Source organism: Pristiophorus japonicus, chromosome 17 (genome assembly GCF_044704955.1).
Source record: "Pristiophorus japonicus isolate sPriJap1 chromosome 17, sPriJap1.hap1, whole genome shotgun sequence".
NCBI lineage: Eukaryota > Metazoa > Chordata > Chondrichthyes > Pristiophoridae > Pristiophorus > Pristiophorus japonicus.
The window spans coordinates 126172090-126192123 of record NC_091993.1 but is presented as its reverse complement, the minus strand read 5'-3'; the positions used below and the strand labels follow the sequence as shown (position 1 = coordinate 126192123).

General features: G+C 50.3%; 1 protein-coding gene across 1 annotated transcript in view; it reads right to left on the bottom strand.

The window, feature by feature from the left end:
- LOC139228043 (chemokine-like protein TAFA-2) overlaps window positions 1–20034 on the bottom strand; it is a 75989-nt gene that overhangs the window by 9322 nt on the left and 46633 nt on the right. The gene's annotated exons all lie outside the window — the stretch shown is intronic.

Below are 20034 nucleotides of genomic sequence, written 5' to 3'. Positions count from 1 at the left end.
ATGGAGGGCTAGTTTTCCGATGGGTAACTCGATAACTCATCGATCTGAGGACCAGAAATAGTGCCGAGGGACACGGTGTAACCTCCCTTTCCTGCCCCAGGGATGTTCCCTCCGGCGAGGGTTGGAGCCCTTGCTCAGTTTGGAGACCCTCTGCCTCACTCACATGAAAAAAGAAAAAGACTTACATTTATATAGCGCCTTTCACAACCACCGGAGGTCTCAAAGCACTTTACAGCCAATTAAGTACTTTCGAAGCACAGTCACTGTTGTAATGGAAGAAACGCAGCAGCCAATTTGCGCACAGCAAGCTCCCACAAACAGCAACGTGATAATGACCAGGTCATCTATTTTAGTGATGTTGATTGAGGGATCAATATTGGCTCAAGGACACAGGGGAGAACTCCCCTGCTCTTCTTCGAAATAGTGCCATGGGATCTTTTATGACCACCTGAGAGAGCAGACAGGGTCTCGATGTAAGGACGTGCTTATTTGTACTGCAAAAATGGCCAACATGCTCCACCATCTGTCTATGATTGGTCGCCTTGGAGGATAAGCCACACCCTGAAGTTTCACAGGAATGTATAACTGGAACCGCCCATCCCCAAGGTCTACTGACTTTGCAAATTGTAACTCGATCCACTTTTACTTCCTGAAGCAACAGAGGACAGAGCTCCCCAGAACACAGCAAGGACCAGCCAAAGTGCCTTACCTCAGTCCAAGTACCTGCCTCCCATAGCCGAAGTGCCTTACCCCAGAGCAAGTGCATCCTTTCCCTCCCCCACCATAGATGGGGTATTGTGTACGGATTGTTAACAGGTTTATTGGGTATGAAGTGAATGGTGACAGTGTCGTGCCTTCTGGATATCATCCACCCCAACGTTGTCCCTTGTAGGGGGTTGTAAGAACGTGATCAGGTCTTCCCTGAGTGCTCTCTCTTTCCCACCGCTCGACTCTTTCTCTCTTTCTCTCCCCTCCGAACACCAGCCCCCCCCCCCCCGCCCCGACCCCACCCCCTCGGCCATGTCTCTCTCTCTCTCTCTCTCTCTCTCCCCCAGTCTCTCTCTCTCCCCCAGTCTCTCTCCATCTCCCCCCCCCCAGTCTCTCTCTCTCCCCCCAGTCTCTCTCTCCCCCCCCCAGTCTCTCTCTCTCCCCCAGTCTCTCTCCATCTCCCCCCCCCCAGTCTCTCTCTCTCCCCCCAGTCTCTCTCTCCCCCCCCCAGTCTCTCTCTCCCCCCCCCCCCCGCCAGTCTCTCTCTCTCCCCCAGTCTCTCTCCATCTCCACCCCCCCCCAGTCTCTCTCTCTCCCCCCAGTCTCTCTCTCCCCCCCCAGTCTCTCTCTTCCCCCCGAGCCCCAGTCTCTCTCTCTCTCTCCCCCAGTCTCTCTCTCACTCTCGGCCCCACGCCAGCCAGGAGGGGCGGGGGGGGAGGGGGAGGGGGGGTGAGGGAGGAGAGAGTCGGGGGGTGGGAGGGGGAAGAGGGGCGAGAGTCGGAGCCTCAGGTCCTGCTTCTCGGCACCATGTCTATCATAAAAAAGTGCAGTACAAATAGTTACACTGTCGGTTTAACATCTTATTTGAAAGACGTCATCTCCGACAGTGCAGCGCTCCCTCAGTACTGCCCCTCCGACAGTGCAGCACTCCCTCAGAAATGCACCTCCGACAGTGCAGCGCTCCCTCAGTACTGCCCCTCTGACAGTGCAGCACTCCCTCAGTACTGCCCCTCCGACAGTGCAGCGCTCCCTCAGTACTGCTCCGCCGACAGTGCAGCACTCCCTCAGTACTGCCCCTCCGACAGTGCAGCGCTCCCTCAGTACTGCCCTTTTGACAGTGCAGCGCTCCCTCGGTACTGCACCTCCGACAGTGCAGCACTCCCTCAGTACCGCCCCTCCGACAGTGCAGCGCTCCCTCAATACTGCCCCTCCGAAAGTGCAGTGCTCCCTCAGTACTGAACCTCCGACAGTGCAGCGCTCCCTCAGTACTGCACCTCCGACAGTGCAGCGCTACCTCAGCACTCCACCTCTGACAGTGCAGCGCTCCCTCAGCACTCCACCTCCGACAGTGCAGCACTCCCTCAGTACTGCCCCTCCGAAAGTGCGGCGCTCCCTCAGTACTGCCCCTCCGACAGTGCAGCACTCCCTCAGCACTGCCCCTCCGCCAGTGCGGCGCTCCCTCAGTACTGCCCCTCCGACAGTGCAGCACTCCCTCAGTACTTCACCTCCGACAGTGCAGCACTCCCTCAGTACTGCCCCTCCGACAGTGCGGCGCTCCCTCAGCATTGCACTGGGAGTGTCAGCCTGGATTTTTGTACTCAGGTCCCTGGAGTGGGACTTGAACCCACAACCTTATGACCCAGAGGCGAGAGCGCTGCCCACTGAGCCACAGCTGACACAGCCCATGAAGTGACAAGTACCACGTCAGCAGGATACATTATTAATGGCACACACACGGGTTACAAAGTGAAATGTACAGCTGGGAGAATGCAGAAAGCAGCCCGGTCAGATGCTCTCGCACATCGCACACTAAAATCGCCAACCGCAAGTAGACAGCTACAAAGAATAATCAAGATGCCTGAAGGAACGTTGGCCTTTACCTCGAAGGGAGCTGGGACATGAAGGGTGAGGAAGTGATGCTCGGGTTGTATAGCCTCATGTGGAGTCACTGTGTTCAGTTCTGGCCCCTCCCGTCAGGAAGGAGACATGGGCCTTGGGAGGACGAGCAGCGCAGATTCACCAGAAAGACACCCGGGCGTAAAACATACAAATATGAGGGTACAAAAACCTGGCTTGTATTCCCTCGGGTTTAGAAGGTTGAGGGAAGATCGAATTGAGGTGTTTAAAATGTTAAAGGCATTTGATAGGGTGGATGACAGAGAGACTATTTCCTCTGATGAGGGGAGCCCAGAACAAGGGGCATAACCTTAAACTTAGAGCCAGGCCGTTCAGGAGTGATGTCAGGAAGCACTTCTTCACACAAAGGGCCGTGGGAATCTGGAACTCTCTCCCCCAAAAAGCTGTTGATGTTGGGGGTCAACATAGAAACATAGAAAATAGGAGCAGGAGTAGGCCCCATTCGGCCCTTCGAGCCTGCACCGCCATTCAATATGATCATGGTTGATCCTCTATCTCAACACCATATTCCCGCTTTTTCCCCATACCCCTTGATGCCTTTTGTGTCTAGAAATCTAACTATCTCCCTCTTAAATATATTCAGTGACGTGGCCTCCACAGCCTTCTGTGGTAGAGAATTCCACAGGTTCACCACCCTCTGAGTGAAAACATTTCTCCTCACCTCGGTCCTAAATTTCCTACCCCGTATCCTGAGACTGTGACCCCTTGTTCTAGACTTCCCAGCCCCGGGGGAAACATCCTCCCCGCATCCAGTCTGTCCAACCCCGTCAGAATTTTACACCTTTGAATGTTATAATTTTATCATTTTGAAGCCTTCAAGATTGAGAGTGACAGTTTTTTGTTGGGCGAGGGTATCGAGGGATATGGAGCAAAGACAGGTCAGTGGGACTGGGTACAGATCAGCCACGATCTGATTGAATGATAGAACTGGCTCGAGGGGCCGAATAATATCCTCCTGGTCCTGTGTTAATGTCCATGGGAGAAATCCAGTCGGCAAATGGCGGAGGGGGAGATAGGCTGCCACTGGATGTGCAGCTAATTATCAGCTCCAGGCTTTTAATACAAAGGAGTTTAGGATTTTTCGTGGACAACAAAATCAGCTTGTATACAGGAGGTTATTTTGAATTTGGACACTAATGCAAACCGGGTGATAGCAAGTCAGCCGTCCGTTTATTGACTTCATTGGAGAAATTGTCCAAGGTCACGATCACCCCCGTAACCTCCAGCTCTGCTGCAGACATCAAACCAAACGGACTGAGACCATCAGAATTAGGAGCAGGAGTCGGCCATTCGGCCCCTCGAGCCTGCTCCGCCATTCAATGAGATCATGGCTGATCTTCCACCTCAACTCCACTTTCCCGTCCGATCCCCATATCCCTCGATTTCCCCGGGAGTCCATGGGGCCGAAATTGCCCCTTTTTATAGCTCCCGGAGGCGCTATCGGGGTGCTAATGATTTATCGCTGGGGGGTGGGGGGCGTGGGGGGGGGGGCGACGGAAACGCCCTGTCCAGCATTGCCCCCCCGGGGATGCCGTGGGCGCAAACAGGCTTGTGCGGGCCCATTACCTTTTGGCCCGCGTGGGGGTGCGCACAACGATGATGTCGTCACCGTGCGCGCCGACCCCTTGTCGCCCCACGGGGGAAGTTGCCCCGTGGGACGCGAGATTGGCGTGGGGCGATGCCAGCGACAGGGGAGGGTCTTGCACCGTGGCCGCCATCTTTTTTTTGTCGGCCGATTTTCCAACACGCAACCCGGCGCCCCCTTTCCTGGGTACAGGGCCACTAGCCCGGCCGAAACCCTCCCTGTGGGCGGCAGGAGACCGGCTGAAGAGTTTGCAGCGGCCCTCCCCTTTAACGGAAGGGGAGGGGCGTTGTGGCGCGTGACGCTGATGTCATCAGCCGACTCTGAGCGCGGTGCCCCACTTCCGCTCCGCGCATCATCTTTAAACAAAGACCCCAATTCCACGTCATTTAGCGGCCCAACGTGCTGGGCACTAAATAATCATTTCATTCAAATTGTGCACGCCATACTGGACGTGGGCTAATTTCTCCCCCAAAAATCTATCGATCTCAGCCTTGAATATACTCAAAGACTGAGCCTCCACAGCCCTCTGGGGCAGAGAATTCCAAAGATTCACCACCCTCTGAGTGAAGAAATTTCTTCTCATCTCAGTCCTAAATGGCCGACCCCTTATCCTGAGACTGTGACCCCTGGTTCTAGACTCCCCAGCCCGGGGAAAACATCCTCCCTGCATCTACCCTGTCAAGCCTGGTAAGAATTTTAGATGTTTCAATGAGATCACCTCTCATTCTTCTAAACTCTAGAGAATATATACCTAGTCTGCTCAATCTCTCCTCATAGGACAATCCCTCATCCGGAAATCAATTTTTCCCCCGCTTCATATAAGGTGCTCAAAGAACGGCTGGTGACATCAGTCATGCTGTTGCCGCTATCTTTAGAAACAGGATTAGTGCCCCAAGGACTGTTTATTGGAACATAAAAATTATCCAGCTTTTGTTGCGGGGGGGGCCTCTCACAGCCCTGCCCGTTAGCCAGACTTTATCTCTCACCCTTCGGCTCGAGAGATTTTTACCCGGCAAGTTACTAGGGGTGTGAGCTGGTAACGGGGCAGTGAGGGCATCTAGGACCCGGGTGAATGATGGGACCAACCGTCTATCTCCTCAACCCGTGAGATCTGAGGGTTGAGAAAGAAACAGAGGAACGATGCAGTCTGGGCCTAAATGTGACTCCATTCCACCACCAGTCTGGTTGACTCTTGAATGCTCTCCAAAGTGGCAAAGCGAGCCGCTCAGTTGTATCACTACGCTGGGGGTTCATGAAGATGGTCACCATCTCCTCAAGAGTAACGTGAGGCGGGAAATATTGCCGTCCTTGCCAGCGACGCCCACGTCCTGTGAATAAATAAATACAAATGTAGGAAGCCGCGGAGAAGGAGGAAAGCTCTTAAAAACTGGCTTTTTAAGAGGCTTTGGAAAGGGTGCAGAGGAGATTTACCAGAATGATACCAGGGGAGTGAGACTTTAGTGACTGGAGAGGCTGGAATTGTTGTCCTCAGAGCAGAGAAGGTTAAGGGGAGATTTAACAATATAAGAAATAGGAGCAGGAGTCGGCCATTTGTCCCCTAGAGCCTGCTCCGCCATTCAATAAGATCATGGCTGATCTGATCATGGACTCAGCTCCACTTCCCTACCCACTCCCCATAACCCTTTACTCCTTTATTGCTCAAAAATCTGTCTATCTTCACCTTAAATATATTCAATGACCCAGCCTCCACAGCTCTCTGGGGCAGAGAATTCCACAGATTTACAACCCTCTGAGAGAAGAAATTCCTCCTCATCTCAGTTTTAAATGGGTGGCCCCTTATTCTGAGACCAGGTCCCCTGGTTTTAGTTTCCCCTATGAATGGAAATATCCTCTCTGCATCCACCTTGTCGAGCCCCCTCATTATCTTATAAGTTTCGATAAGATCACCTCTCATTCTTCTGAATTCCAATGAGTAGAGACCCAACCTACTCAACCTATCTTCATAAGTCAACCCTCTCATCTCTGGAATCAACTTAGTGAACCTTCTCTGAACAGCCTCCATTGTAAGTATATCCTTCCTTAAATACGGAGACCAAAACTGTACGCAGTACTCCAGGTGTGGCCTCACCAATACCCTGTACAGTTGTAGCAGGACTTCTCTGCTTTTATACTCCATCCCCCTTGTAATAAAGGCCAACATTCCATTTGCCTTCCTGATCACTTGCTGTACCTGCATACTAACTTTTTGTGTTTCATGCACAAGGACCCCCAGGTCCCTCTGTACTGCAGCACTTTGCAATTTTTCGCCATTTAAATTATAATTTGCTTTTCTATTTTTTCTGCCAAAGTGGATAACCTCACATTTTCCCACATTATACTCCATCTGGCAAATTTTTGCCCACTCACTTAGCCTGTCTATATCCCTTTGCAGATTTCTTGTGTCCTCCTCACAATTTGCTTTCCCACCCATCTTTGTATCATCAGCAATTTAGTAGAGATGTTCAAAATTATGAGGGGTTCTGATAGAGTAAATAAGGGAAAACCGTTTCCAGGGGCAGGAGGGTCGGTACCAGAGGAAACATATAAAGTAATTGGCAAAAGAACCGGGGGGGAGAATTATTTTTACGCAGCGAGTTGTTGTGATCGGAAACGCGCTGCCTGAAAGGGCGGTGGGAGCAGATTCAATAGTAACTTTCAAACCGGGAATTGGATAAATATTTGAAGGGGTTAAACTTACAGGACTGTGGGGAAAGAGCAGGGGGAATGGGACTGATTGGATTGCTCGTTCACAGAGCCGGCACAGGCATGATGGGCCGAATGGCCTCCTTCTGTGTTATATCGTTCTATGAACCAGAGGAAGTAACAGATGAATGGAACTGCATTGACAGGACAAGGAGTCACGGGCAACTCACACAGAGATCAGCACCGGGCCCATCACTGTTTACTGTGTATAAAACGGTTTGGAGCTGGGGACAGGCAGAAAGATATTTCAGTTTGCAGAAGATGCCAAATTGGGGAGAGGTTCAAACAAAAGGTGAACCGAATGCAAAAGGGAGGTGGACAGGTTGAACGGTTGGGCGGGCTAGTGAGTGGCAAATGCCGATTAATATGCACAAATGTAAGGCAATAGGATTGGGGAGAGGAAATTTGGGTAGAGTGTTTTTTAAATGGTGAGAAATTGGGAAATGTTAGTGTTCAGAGGGACCTGGTTGTCCCTGTACACCAATCACTGAAAGTTAACATGCAGGTACAGCAAGCAATTACGAAAGCAAATGGTATGTTGGCCTTTATTACAAGAGGATTTGAGTATAAGAGTAAAGACGTCTTACTGCAATTATATCAGGCCCTGGTGAGACCACACCTGGAGTATTGTGTACAGTTTTGGTCTCTTTATCTAAGGAAGGATACACTTGCCATAGAGGGAATGCAGTGAAGGTTCACCAGACTGATTCCTGGGATGGGGGGATTGTCCTATAAGGAGAGATTAAGTAGGCTAGGCCGATATTCTCTAGAGTTTAGAAGAATGAGAGGTGATCTCATTGAAACATACAAAATTCTGAAGGGGGATTGACAGGGTAGATGCAGGGAGGATGTTTCCCCCGGGCTGGGGAGTCTAGAACCAGGGGTCACAGTCTCAGGATAAGGGGTCGGCCATTTAGGACTGAGATGAGGAGGAATTTCTTCACTCAGAGGGTTGTGAATCTTAGGAATTCTCTGCCCCAGAGGGCTGTGGAGGCTCAGTCATTGAGTATATTTAAGACAGAGATCGATAGATTTTTGGATATTAAGGGAATCAAGGGATATGGAGACAGTGCAGGAAAGTGAAGTTCAGGTAGAAGATCAGCCATGATCTGTTTGAATGACAGACCATGCTCGAGGGGCCGAATGGCCTATTCCTGGGGGCCCAAAATTCGCCACCATTTAGCTCCATTTTTTTGGAGCTGTGTTTTTTGGAGCTCATTTAATTTTGCAAGTTTCGCCAATGTTATAACGCCGTCCTTAACAGATAACGGCTGATTCTTTTAGTTAATGTTTTTATGATATAATTTGGGGTCAAACCCACCCATAACACCATTTTTGGCCATTTTTGCAAGTTTCGCCAATAAGGATTTTTTTAAGGACGGCGCTGGGGACCGCTTTGTAAACTTTACCATACCTTAGCATAACCGAGTCAGAGTCAGATAGAAATCGGCACAACAGTCGCCATCTTGTTTATCGGAGCCGAGTTATGGGTTTTGGAGGGAGGGAACAAGACTTGTATTATATCCAAACTAATTAAAATGTTTGTTTTCTGCGGAGGGAAGAGAAAAACTTTATTTGTTGCAGTAAGTTGAAGTTCCACCACTGACCCGCTGCTCACCGGGCTCGAGGCACATGGGGTCGGAGCGCCGGCCGGCAGTATTGCTCCCTCGGCCGGACACAGGAGCTTGGCGCTCGGCTTCCATAGAAACCCGGGGGGAGGTGGTGGCAGCCAAGCCGGGGAGAGGGGCAACAATGGGGGGCCATTGGGCCAGGGATAGGGGGGCAATGGGGGGGTATTGGGCCAAGAATAGGGGGTAGCAGGGGGCCATTGGGCCAGGGATAGGGGGGCAATGGAGGGGTATTGGGCCAAGGATAGGGGGTAGCAGGGGGCCATTGGGCCAGGGATAGGGGGGGCAGCGGGGGGCCATTGGGCCAGGGATGGGGGGGGGGCAATGGGAGGGTATTGGGCCAGGGATAGAGGTGACCGTGGGGGGCCATTGGGCCAGGGATAGGGTGGGGCAGCGGGGGGCCATTTGGCTGAGGATAGGGGCAGCAATGGGGGGACCATTGGGCCATGGATGGGGGGGCAGCAGGGGGCCACTGGGCCAGGGATGAGGGGGGGGCAGCGGGAGCCATTTGGCCAAGGATAGGGGCAGCAATGGGGGGACCATTGGGCCAGGGATGGGGAGGCAATGGGGGGGGGGGGTATTGGGCCAGGGATAGAGGTGACTGTGGGGGGCCATTGGGCCAGGGATAGGGGGGGCAGCGGGGGGGCCATTCAAAGAGGATAGCGGCAGCAATGGGGGACCATTGGGCCAGGGATAGGGGGCCAGCGGGGGGCCATTTGCGAGCCGTGGGCTGGGACACGCTCAGCAGCAACATGCTCCCAGGGCAGGTACAGCACGGAGACAAAAGCAAAATACTGGATGCTGGAATCCGGAATAAATACAGAAAATGCTGGAAATCTCAGCAGGTCAGCATGGGCACAATCAGCAGGGGTTAGCTACAGAGTAAAGCTCTACAATTAGACCTAAATGCTTCGGCATGTGCAGATCGGGGCCTCAGCTTTTCGGAGCAGAATTTATGCTCCACCCACAAAGCCAGAGGTCGTTCGGCACTGCGCCAAATTAAAAGGTAATTATGGCGAAACTTCGGACTTTTCTTTTGCCGCTATCGCTCACTAAACAAACGACCGTTATCCTTCGATAGGTGAAAAAATCGGCAATGTGGAACTTTGGGCCCCTGCTCTGAATTCATATGTTGTTATGAAATGAGCAGAGAACATAAAGTAAATGTACAGGACACATCATCGGCAGTCCCTCGGAATCGAGGAAGACTTGCTTCCACTCCCAAAGTGAGTTCTCTGGTGGCTGAACAGGCCGATACGAGAGCCACAGACTCTGTTACAGGTGGGACAGACATTCGTCGAGGGAAGGGGTGGGTGGGGCTGGTTTGCCGCGCGCTCCTTCCGCTGCCTGTGGTTGACCTCTTCACGCTCTTTGCGTTGAGACTCGAAGAACTCAACGCCCTCCCAGATGGACTTTCTCCACCTCGGGCGGTCCTCGGCCAGGGTCTCCCAGGTGTCAGTGGTGATGTCTCATTTTACCAGGGAGGGGCTTTGAGGATGTCCTTGTAACGTTTCCGCTGCCCACCTTTGGCTCGTTTACCAATTACAGGACACAACAGGAGACAGGCAGCGGAGGTTATTAGTGGAGCCCTCACTAAACCCGACAGCACAGTGATTGGCGGAACAAGGAAGGCCAGCGGGATCTTGGGAGGTATGGGCAGCGGGTAGAGCTTGAATCTCAAGGGTTGATCATGAGTCTGTGCAAGGCGCTGGTACAGTCCCACCCTGACCCTAATCCTAATCCTAACTGTACCCCTGACCGTAATCCGGGCTGTAAGCCTGATTTTGACCCCAAACTTGGCTCTTATATTAATCCCAATATTAACCACAATCCTAATTTAAACCTGACCTTGACTCCCCGCCCCCGCCAACCTGGCACTAATCTGATTCTGACCCTAACTCCAACCCCGACTCCAACCCTTACCTTAAGCGCAACCAAAATCCCTAACCCGAGCCCTAACACCGGGATATTGCTAACGTGAAGATAGATGGAATCATAGATAGAAACTTGCACCACAGAAGGAGGCCATTCGGCCCATCGTGTCCGTGCCGGCCGTCCAAGAGCTACCCAGCCTAAACCCACTATCCAGCTCTCGGTCCGTAGCCCTGTAGGTTACGGCACTTTAAGTGCACATCCAAGTACTTTTTAAATGCTTTGAGGGTTTCTGCCTCTACCACTCTTTCAGGCAGTGAGTTCCAGACCCCCACCCCTCTCTAGGTGAAAAAATGTCCCCTCAAATCCCCTCTAAACCTCCTACCAATTACTTTAAATCTATGCCCCCTGGTTGTTGACCCCTCTGCTAAGGGAAACAGGTCCTTCCTATCCACTCTATCCAGGACCTTCATAATTTTATACACCTCAATAAGATCTCCCCTCAGCCTCCTTTGTTCCAAAGAAAACAGACCCAGCCTATCCAATATTTCCTCATCGCTAAAATTCTCCAGTCCAGTCAACATCCTCATAAATCTCCTCTGTACCCTCTCCAGTGCAATCACATCTTTCCTGTAATGTGGTGATCAGAAATGCACGCAGTACTCCAGCTGCGGCCTAACCAGTGTTTTATACAGTCCAAGGGCTCCAGTTTTTCCCAGAATATTCTGTGGCTGATACGTAGAGATGTCCCCACAAGAGAATTAACGACCGTGATGTCATTACTGCAGCATCGCCCAGGAAATAAACCGTGGCGGATTACCGGAAGCTTCTGAGCCTGCCCGGTGTCATTTGACAGGGTCTCGGCGGTGATCTCAGTGAATTATATTGACAGCGATTCAGACGAGGAGTTCAGATAATATCGTACACCATGATTGGTAAGCTGAATCACTCCGTGTTGCGCCCAGATACAGTTACTGCAAGCATCAGCGGATTTTATATTTACACAGTGGAGTTCACAGGTCACTGGCAGGTTCAAGGGTCGCTGGTCTTGTGACAACTACTTTCTGTAAGATTAATAACTGCGACAGAATTACCGTCCACTGATCAATGTTAGTCCACAGACCGCTTCCCAGCAAAAGGCACCCTGAGAGCCCGCTGCTTATTGAAGTCTCCTTTACAATCTTTACCTTCAGAATTTTCGGAGTGATTTGACATTGTGATGCTTTGGGCCAGCAATTATCCTGTACTAAATCAGGCTGGGTCTCTTGTCCCTTGAAAAAAAGAAGGCTGAGGGGTGACCTAATAGAGGCCTTTAAATACATGAAAGGTTTTGAGAGTGGATACAGAGAGAATGTTTCCACTTGTGGGGAAGAGCAGAACTAGAGGCCGTCAATATAAAAATGTTCATTGTTAAACTCTAAATGCTCATATTCCATTTATTTCTATGCTTAGTGAGCTGAGGATCTTCATTAGTTATTATTAATTATTAGTTATTAACTATTAGTTATCCATTGTTTGTTATTCATTACTAATTATTGGTTATTCATGTTTTCAATGAAATTTTAACGGCAGCAAAACAGACACCAGAACTCAAACCCTGGCCCCTGGCACACCGATTTCTTACTCTCCAGCCTGTCCTATCGTATCATCTTGGCCCCACTGTTATCCTCTCCCCATCTCCTGTGCAGAGCAAAGCAAGGAGAGGACGGAGATCGAAGGGCCTGGTTTCCTAATTGGTGCGGAAGTTTTTTTGTTTAAGGCCGGCATTTATTGCCCATCCCTAATTGCCCCTCGAGAAGGTGGTGGTGAGCCGCCTTCTTGAACCGCTGCAGTCCGTGTGGTGAAGGTGCTCCCACAGTGCTGTTAGGGAGGGAGTTCCAGGATTGTGACCCAGCGACGATGAAGGAACGGCCGATATATTTCCAAGTCGGGATGGTGTGTGACTGGGAGGGGAACGTGGAGGTGGTGGTGATCCCATGCACCTGCTGCCCTTGTCCTTCTAGGGGGTAGAGGTCGCGGATTATAAGCAGCAAGCAAGACTCTCCGCTGCAGCATGGTGTTACTGTAGTCCGGTTAATGATTTGCAATGGGGTGGGGCTTTTTGGCAGTGGCCATTAGGGGGTGAGGGGGTGAGGGGGTGAGGGGCGCGTTGCACAGAAGCTCGCGGCGTCACTGGATTGAGGCAGGAATCACACATAGGATTAGACTGGGTAAGAATGGTAAATTTCTCTAGAACCTACCTCTAGACTTCACTGTCCAATGCACTCCTGGCCGGCCTCCCACATTCTACCCTTCATGAACTAGAAGTCATTCAAAACTCTGCTGCTCCGTGTCCTAACTCACACCAAGTCCCACTCACCCATCACCCCTTGTGCTCGCTGCCCCGTGTCCTAACTCGCACCGGGTCCCGCTCACCCATCACTCCCTATGCCCCGTGTCCTAACTCGCACCCAGTCCCACTCATCCATCACCCCCTGTGCTCACTGCCCCATGTCCTAACTCGCATCGAGTCCCACTCATCCATCACCCCCTGTGCTCACTGCCCGTGTCCTAACTCACACCAAGTCCCACTCATCCATCACCCCCTGTGCTCACTGCCCGTGTCCTAACTCACACCAAGTCCCGCTCACCCATCACCTCCTGTGCTCACTGACCATGTCCTAACTCGCACCGAGTCACATTCACCCATCACCCCCTGTGCTCACTGCCCCGTGTCCTAACTCGCATCGAGTCCCATTCATCCATCACCCCCTGTGCTCACTGCCCCGTGTCCTAACTCGCATCGAGTCCCATTCATCCATCACCCCATGTGCTTACTGCCCCGTGTCCTAACTCGCATCGAGTCCCACTCATCCATCACCCCCTGTGCTCACTGCTCCATGTGCTAACTCACACCAAGTCCCGCTCATCCATCACTCCATGTGCTGTCCTAACTCACACCCAGTCCCGTTCACCCATCATCCCCTGTGCTCATTGACGCACACTGGCTCCCAGTTTGGCAAAACCTCAATTTTACAATTCACATCCTTGTTTTCAAATCCCTCCATGGCCCTCGCCCCTCCCTATCTCTGTCATTTCCTCCAGCCCCACAACCCCCTGAGATCTCTGCGCTCCTCCAATTTTGGCCGAGTGAACATCCCCGATTATCATCGCTCCACCATTGGTGGTTGTGCCTTCCGAAGCTCTGGAATTCCCTCCCTAAACCTCTCTACCTCTCTCTCCTCCTTTAAGACGGGCCTTAAAACCGACCACTTTGACCAAGCTTTTGGTCATCTGCTCTGATTTCTCCTTATGTGGCTCGGTGTCAAATTGTGTTTAATAATCATAGAAACATAGAAAATAGGTGCAGGAGTAGGTCATTCAGCCCTTCGAGCCTGCACCGCCATTCAATAAGATCATGGCTGATCATTCCCTCAGTACCCCTTTCCTGCTTTCTTTCCATACCCTTTCATCCCTTTAGCCATAAGGGCCATATCTTAATCCCTCTTGAATATATCAAATGAATTGGCATCAACAACTCTCTGCGGCAGGGAATTCCACAGGTTCACAACTGTCTGAGTGAAGAAGTTTCTCCTCATCTCGGTCCTAAATGGCTTACCCCTTATCCTTAGACTGTGACCCCTGGTTCTGGACTTCCCCAACATCGGGAACATTCTTCCTGCATCTAACCTGTCTAAACCCATCAGAATTTTACATGTTTCTATGAGATCCCCTCTCATTCTTCTAAACTCCAGTGAATCGGTCCTGTGAAGCACCTTGGGACGTTTTATGATGTTAAAGGCGCTATATAAATACAAGTTGTGTTGTTTCCTTCTCCACAGGGCATGCGTCAACCAGTTGGGTTGTTACGACAATCCAACAGCTTCAGGGTCACTTTTACTGGTAACAGATTCTTAAACTGATTTTAAATTCGCTAACTGCCGTGGTAGGATTTGAAGTCAGGTTCTCTGGCTCACTCGTCCACTAACATAACGGCTTCATTTCCGTTCAGTTTCAGCCTCCTCTCTGGGGTGTGCAGTGATGCTCACCAGGGCATACCAGGGTGGATGCAGATACCTTCACCACATTTAAAAGATGCTTCGATGGGCACTTGAAGGTCCGTAACCTGCAGGGTAACGAACCGAGAGCTGGTAATTGGGATTAGACTGGATGACCTCTTGTTGACTGGCGCAGATATAATGGTAAGTACTGCAGGGAATCGAATACGGCCAGGGTGATCTCCTGGACTGGTTTCGATCGCCTGGATGGGTCGGAGAGGAATTTTCCCAGATTTTTTTCCCCCTATGGGCCCGGCTTTTTATCTGGTTTTTGCCTCTCCCAGGAGATCACATGGCTCCAGTTGGGATGGAGTGCAGAATGTTTCGGTGTAAGGGGTTTTGCAGTTGTGTGGGGCAGACTGGTTGGGCTGGGTGCTCTTTACCTTTCCGCCATTGTTCATTGTTCACAGGTTTATATGTAACCTTCAGGGCTGCTGACCGAGGGCCGTGCGGCTCTTTGTCGGCCGGCGCGGACACGATGGGCCGGAATGGCCTCCTTCTGCGCTGTAAATTTCTATATTTCTGTGTTCTATCTCATTCCAGGCTCAATAAGGAGCGTGAGCCTTCATTGGGCCAGCAACCTGCAGACAGGTACAGCTCTTACTGATACCCAAGCAGCAAATCTATCAGGTGCACCCTTAGACCACCCACTCCCCTTCCTCCGAACCACATGTACATGAGGCAACAAGTCACAGTGAATTATGTTCCGTCTTCAGAAATGTGAGGGTATATACATGAGGAAAGGATGAACAGGCTGGGTCAATTTTCCCTTGAAAAAAGGCTGAGGGGTGACCTAACAGAGGTCTTTAAAATGATGAAAGGTTTTAATAGAGCGGATGCAGAGAGAGTGTTTCCACTTGTGGGGAAGAGCATAACTAGAGGCCATCAATATAAGATAGTCACCAAGAAATCCAATGGGGAATTCAGGAGAAACTTCTTTACCCAGCGAGTGGTGAGAATGTGGAACTCGCTGCCACAGGGAGGGGTTGAGGCGAATAGTATCGATGTATTTAAGGGGAGGCTGGACAAGCGTATGGGGGAGAAGGGAATAGAGGGTTATGCTGATAGATTTAGATGAGGAAAGACGGGAGGAGGCTCGAGTGGAGCATAAACACCGGCATGGACTGGTTGGGCCGAATGGCCTGTTTCTGTGCCGTATATCCCGTGTAATGTAATTGCAACAGTGACTACACTTCAAAGGTACTTTATTGGCTGTAAAGCGCTTTGGGACGTCCCAAGGACGTGAAAGGCGCTATATAAATACAAGTTGCTTCCTTCTCTCTATTTACTTCATCAAATCTTCGCGAAGGTTCTGATGTTATCCCAATGAACCTTTCTGGGACAGGCCGAGGCTGTTGCCTTATGTAAGGGTTTGTTTCATTTCAGACCGGCTGTAAGTGTTTGTTTGAGATGAGCTGAATGTTGCCGGGTGTGAATGCATTATCTGCATTTATCTGACAGTTCCTCTCCCTGTACTTGCGAGGCTGCTAAGGTTTGGACATAAAATAGGGAGTGGGTTTGGAATGATGATAGATTTTGCTTAATAAAAAAGAAGTGATACCGAGAGATTCACAATCAGTCACTTCCAACATGACACGAAATCCATCGAACCGAAATTCAAAGAGTTCTGGGAGCTCTGTCACAATAGAAAAAATACATTTGATGCCTTCAACACTGACACACCTCTTCGGTAATTGCTAGCTCACTACTGCGGGTACGGTAGTGTAGTGGGTCTGTTACTGCACTAGTAATCCAAAGGATGTGAGTTTGCATCCTGCACTTGGACAACTGCAATTAAGTTTTCTTTCGAACAGAGGCAGCTGAGGTGCGAAAGGCCCGTTTCTGTGCTATATATCCGATGTTCCAGGCGTATGGAGAGAGTCGGGAGGTGCGTGGAGAGGCCTATATAAAGGCCCAACGCGTCGGAGAGGTTCGGGAGTTCCCAGGTGTATGGAGAGAGTCGGGAGGTGCGTGGAGAGGCCTATATAAAGGCCCAACGCGTCGGAGTGGTTCGGGAGTTCCCAGGTGTGTAGAGAGAGTCGGGAGGTGCGTGGAGAGGCCTATATAAAGGCCCAACGTGTCGGAGAGGTTCGGGAGTCCCAGGTGTGTGGAGAGAGTCGGGAGGTGCGTGGAGAGGCCTATATAAAGGCCCAACGCGTCGGAGAGGTTCGGGAGTTCCCAGGTGTGTGGAGAGAGTCGGGAGGTGCGTGGAGAGGCCTATATAAAGGCCCAACGCGTCGGAGTGGTTCGGGAGTTCCAGGTGCGTGGAGAGGCTCAGGAGGTGCGTCGCTGAGGCCTATAAAAAGGCCCAACGCGTCGGAGAGGTTTGGGAGTTCCAGGTGTGTGGAGAGAGTCGGGAGGTGCGTGGAGAGGCGTGGCTTGTGCAGCTCCAGGGAGAAGGCATAAAAGAAGTAGAAAGAAATCGAAAGGTGACGTCACAGCCAAGGGGGTAAGTGATTGGCTGGTGATTGGTGAGTAACTTTTCTTTTTCTTTCTTTATCAGTAATAACATTGAACACTGTTGTTGCCAACTTAAGTGTATCTAAGGGTTAAGTCATGGCAGGAGAGCTCGGACACGTGTTATGCTCTTCCTGTACTATATGCAAAGTCAGGGACGCTTCTGGTGTCCCGGACGACTACATATGCGAGAAGTGCATCCGCCTGCAGCTCCTGACGGACCGCATTGTGGCACTGGAGCTGCGGGTGGATTCACTATGGAGCATCTACGATGCTGAGAATGATGTGAATAGCATCACACCGCAGGTAAAGGGTACACAGCCAGATAGCAAATGGGTGACCAACAGGAAGAGCAGTGTAAGGAAGGTAGTGCAGGGGTCCCCTGCGGTCATCCCCCTGCAAAACAGATACACCACTTTGGGTACTGTTGAGGGAGATGACTCATCAGGGGAGGGCAGCAGCAGCCAAGTTCATGGCACCGTGGCTGGCTCTGCTGTACAGGAGGGCAGGAAAAAGAGTGGGAGAGCGATAATGATAGGGGATTCAATTGTAAGGGGAATAGATAGGCGTTTCTGCAGCCGCAACCGAGACTCCAGGATGGTATGTTGCCTCCCTGGTGTAAGGGTCAAGGATGTCTCGGAGCGGGTGCAGGACATTCTGAAAAGGGAGGGTGAACAGCCAGTTGTCGTTGTACACATTGGTACCAACGATATAGGTAAAAAACGGGATGAGGTCCTACGAGACGAATTTAGGGAGCTCGGAGCTAAATTAAAAAGTAGAACCTCAAAAATAGTAATCTCAAGATTGCTACCAATGCCACGTGCAAGTCAGAGTAGGAATTGCAGGATAGCTCAGATGAATACGTAGCTTGAGGAGTGGTGCAGAAGGGAGGGATTCAAATTCCGAGGACATTGGAACCGGTTCTAGGGGAGGTGGGACCAGTACAAACCGGACGGTCTGCACCTGGGCAGGACCGTAACTAATGTCCTTGGGGGAGTGTTTGCTAGTGCTGTTGGGGAGGAGTTAAACTAATATGGCAGGGGGATGGGAACCAATGCAGGGAGGCAGAGGGAAATAAAAGGGAGACAGAGGCAAAAGATAGAAAGGAGAATAGTAAAAGTGGAGGGCAGAGAATCCCAAGGCAAAAAACAAAAAGGGCCACATTACAGCAAAATTCTAAAGGGACAAGGTGTGTTAAAAAGACAAGCCTGAAAGCTCTGTTTCTTAATGCAAGGAATAGCCGTAATAAGGTGGATGAATTAACTGTGCAAATAGATGTTAACAGATATGATGTGATTGGGATTACAGAGACGTGACTCCAGGATGATCAGGGCTGGGAACTCAACACCCAAGGGTATTCAACATTCAGGAAGGATAGAATAAAAGGAAAAGGAGGTGGAGTAGCATTGCTGGTTAAAGAGGAGATTAATGCAATAGTTAGGAAGGACATTAGCTTGGATGATGTGGAATCTATATGGGTAGAGCTGCAGAATACCAAAGGGCAAAAAACGTTAGTGGGAGTTGTGTACAGACCTCCAAACAGTAGCAGTGATGTTGGGGAGGGCATCAAACAGGAAATTAGGGATGCATGCAATAAAGGTGCAGCAGTTATAATGGGTCACTTTAATATGCATGTAGATTGGGCTAACCAAACTGGAAGCTATACGGTGGAGGAGGATTTCCTAGAGTGCATAAGGGATGGTTTTCTAGACCAATATGTCGCGGAACCAACTAGCGGGGAGGCCATCTTAGACTGGGTGTTGTGTAATGAGAGAGGATTAATTAGCAATCTCGTTGTGCGAGGCCCCTCGGGTGACCATAATATGGTGGAATTCTGCATTAGGATGGAGAATGAAACAGTTAATTCAGAGACCATGGTCCAGAACTTAAAGAAGGGTAACTTTGAAGGTATGAGGCGTGAATTGGCTAGGATTGATTGGCGAATGATACTTAAGGGGTTGACTGTGGATGGGCAATGGCAGACATTTAGAGATTGCATGGATGAACTATAACAATTGTACATCCCTGTCTGGCGTAAAAATAAAAAAGGGAAGGTGGCTCAACCGTGGCTATCAAGGGAAATCAGGGATAGTATTAGAGCCAAGGAAGTGGCATACAAATTGGCCAGAAATAGCAGCGAACCCGGGGACTGGGAGAAATTTAGAACTCAGCAGAGGAGGACAAAGGGTTTGATTAGGGCAGGGAAAATAGAGTACGAGAAGAAGCTTGCAGCGAACATTAAAAATGGACTGCAAAAGCTTCTATAGATATGTAAAGAGAAAATGGTTAGTAAAGACAAACGTAGGTCCCCTGCAGTCAGAATCAGGGGAAGTCATAACGGGGAACAAAGAAATGGCAGACCAATTGAACAAGTACTTTGGTTCGGTATTCACTAAGGAGGACACTAACAACCTTCCGGATATAAAAGGGGTCAGAGGCTCTAGTAAGAAGAGGAACTGAGGGAAATTCTTATTAGTCGGGAAATTGTGTTGGGGAAATTGATGGGATTGAAGGCCGATAAATCCCCAGGGCCTGATGGTCTTCATCCCAGAGCACTTAAGGAGGTGGCCTTGGAAATAGCGGATGCATTGACAGTCATTTTCCAACATTCCATTGACTCTGGATCAGTTCATATCGAGTGGAGGGTAGCCAATGTAACCCCACTTTTTAAAAAAGGAGGGAGAGAGAAAACAGGGAATTATAGACCGGTCAGCCTGACATCGGTAGTGGGTAAAATGATGGAATCAATTATTAAGGATGTCATAGCAGCGCATTTGGAAAGAGGTGACATGATAGGTCCAAGTCAGCATGGATTTGTGAAAGGGAAATCATGCTTGACAAATCTTCTGGAATTTTTTGAGGATGTTTCCAGTAGAGTGGACAAGGGAGAACCAGTTGATGTGGTGTATTTGGACTTTCAGAAGGCTTTCGACAAGGTTCCACACAAGAGATAAATGTGTAAAGTTAAAGCACATGGGATTGGGGGTAGTGTGCTGACGTGGATTGAGAACTGGTTGGCAGACAGGAAGCAAAGAGTAGGAGTAAATGGGTACTTTTCAGAATGGCAGGCAGTGACTAGTGGGGTACCGCAAGGTTCTGTGCTGGGGCCCCAGCTGTTTACATTGTA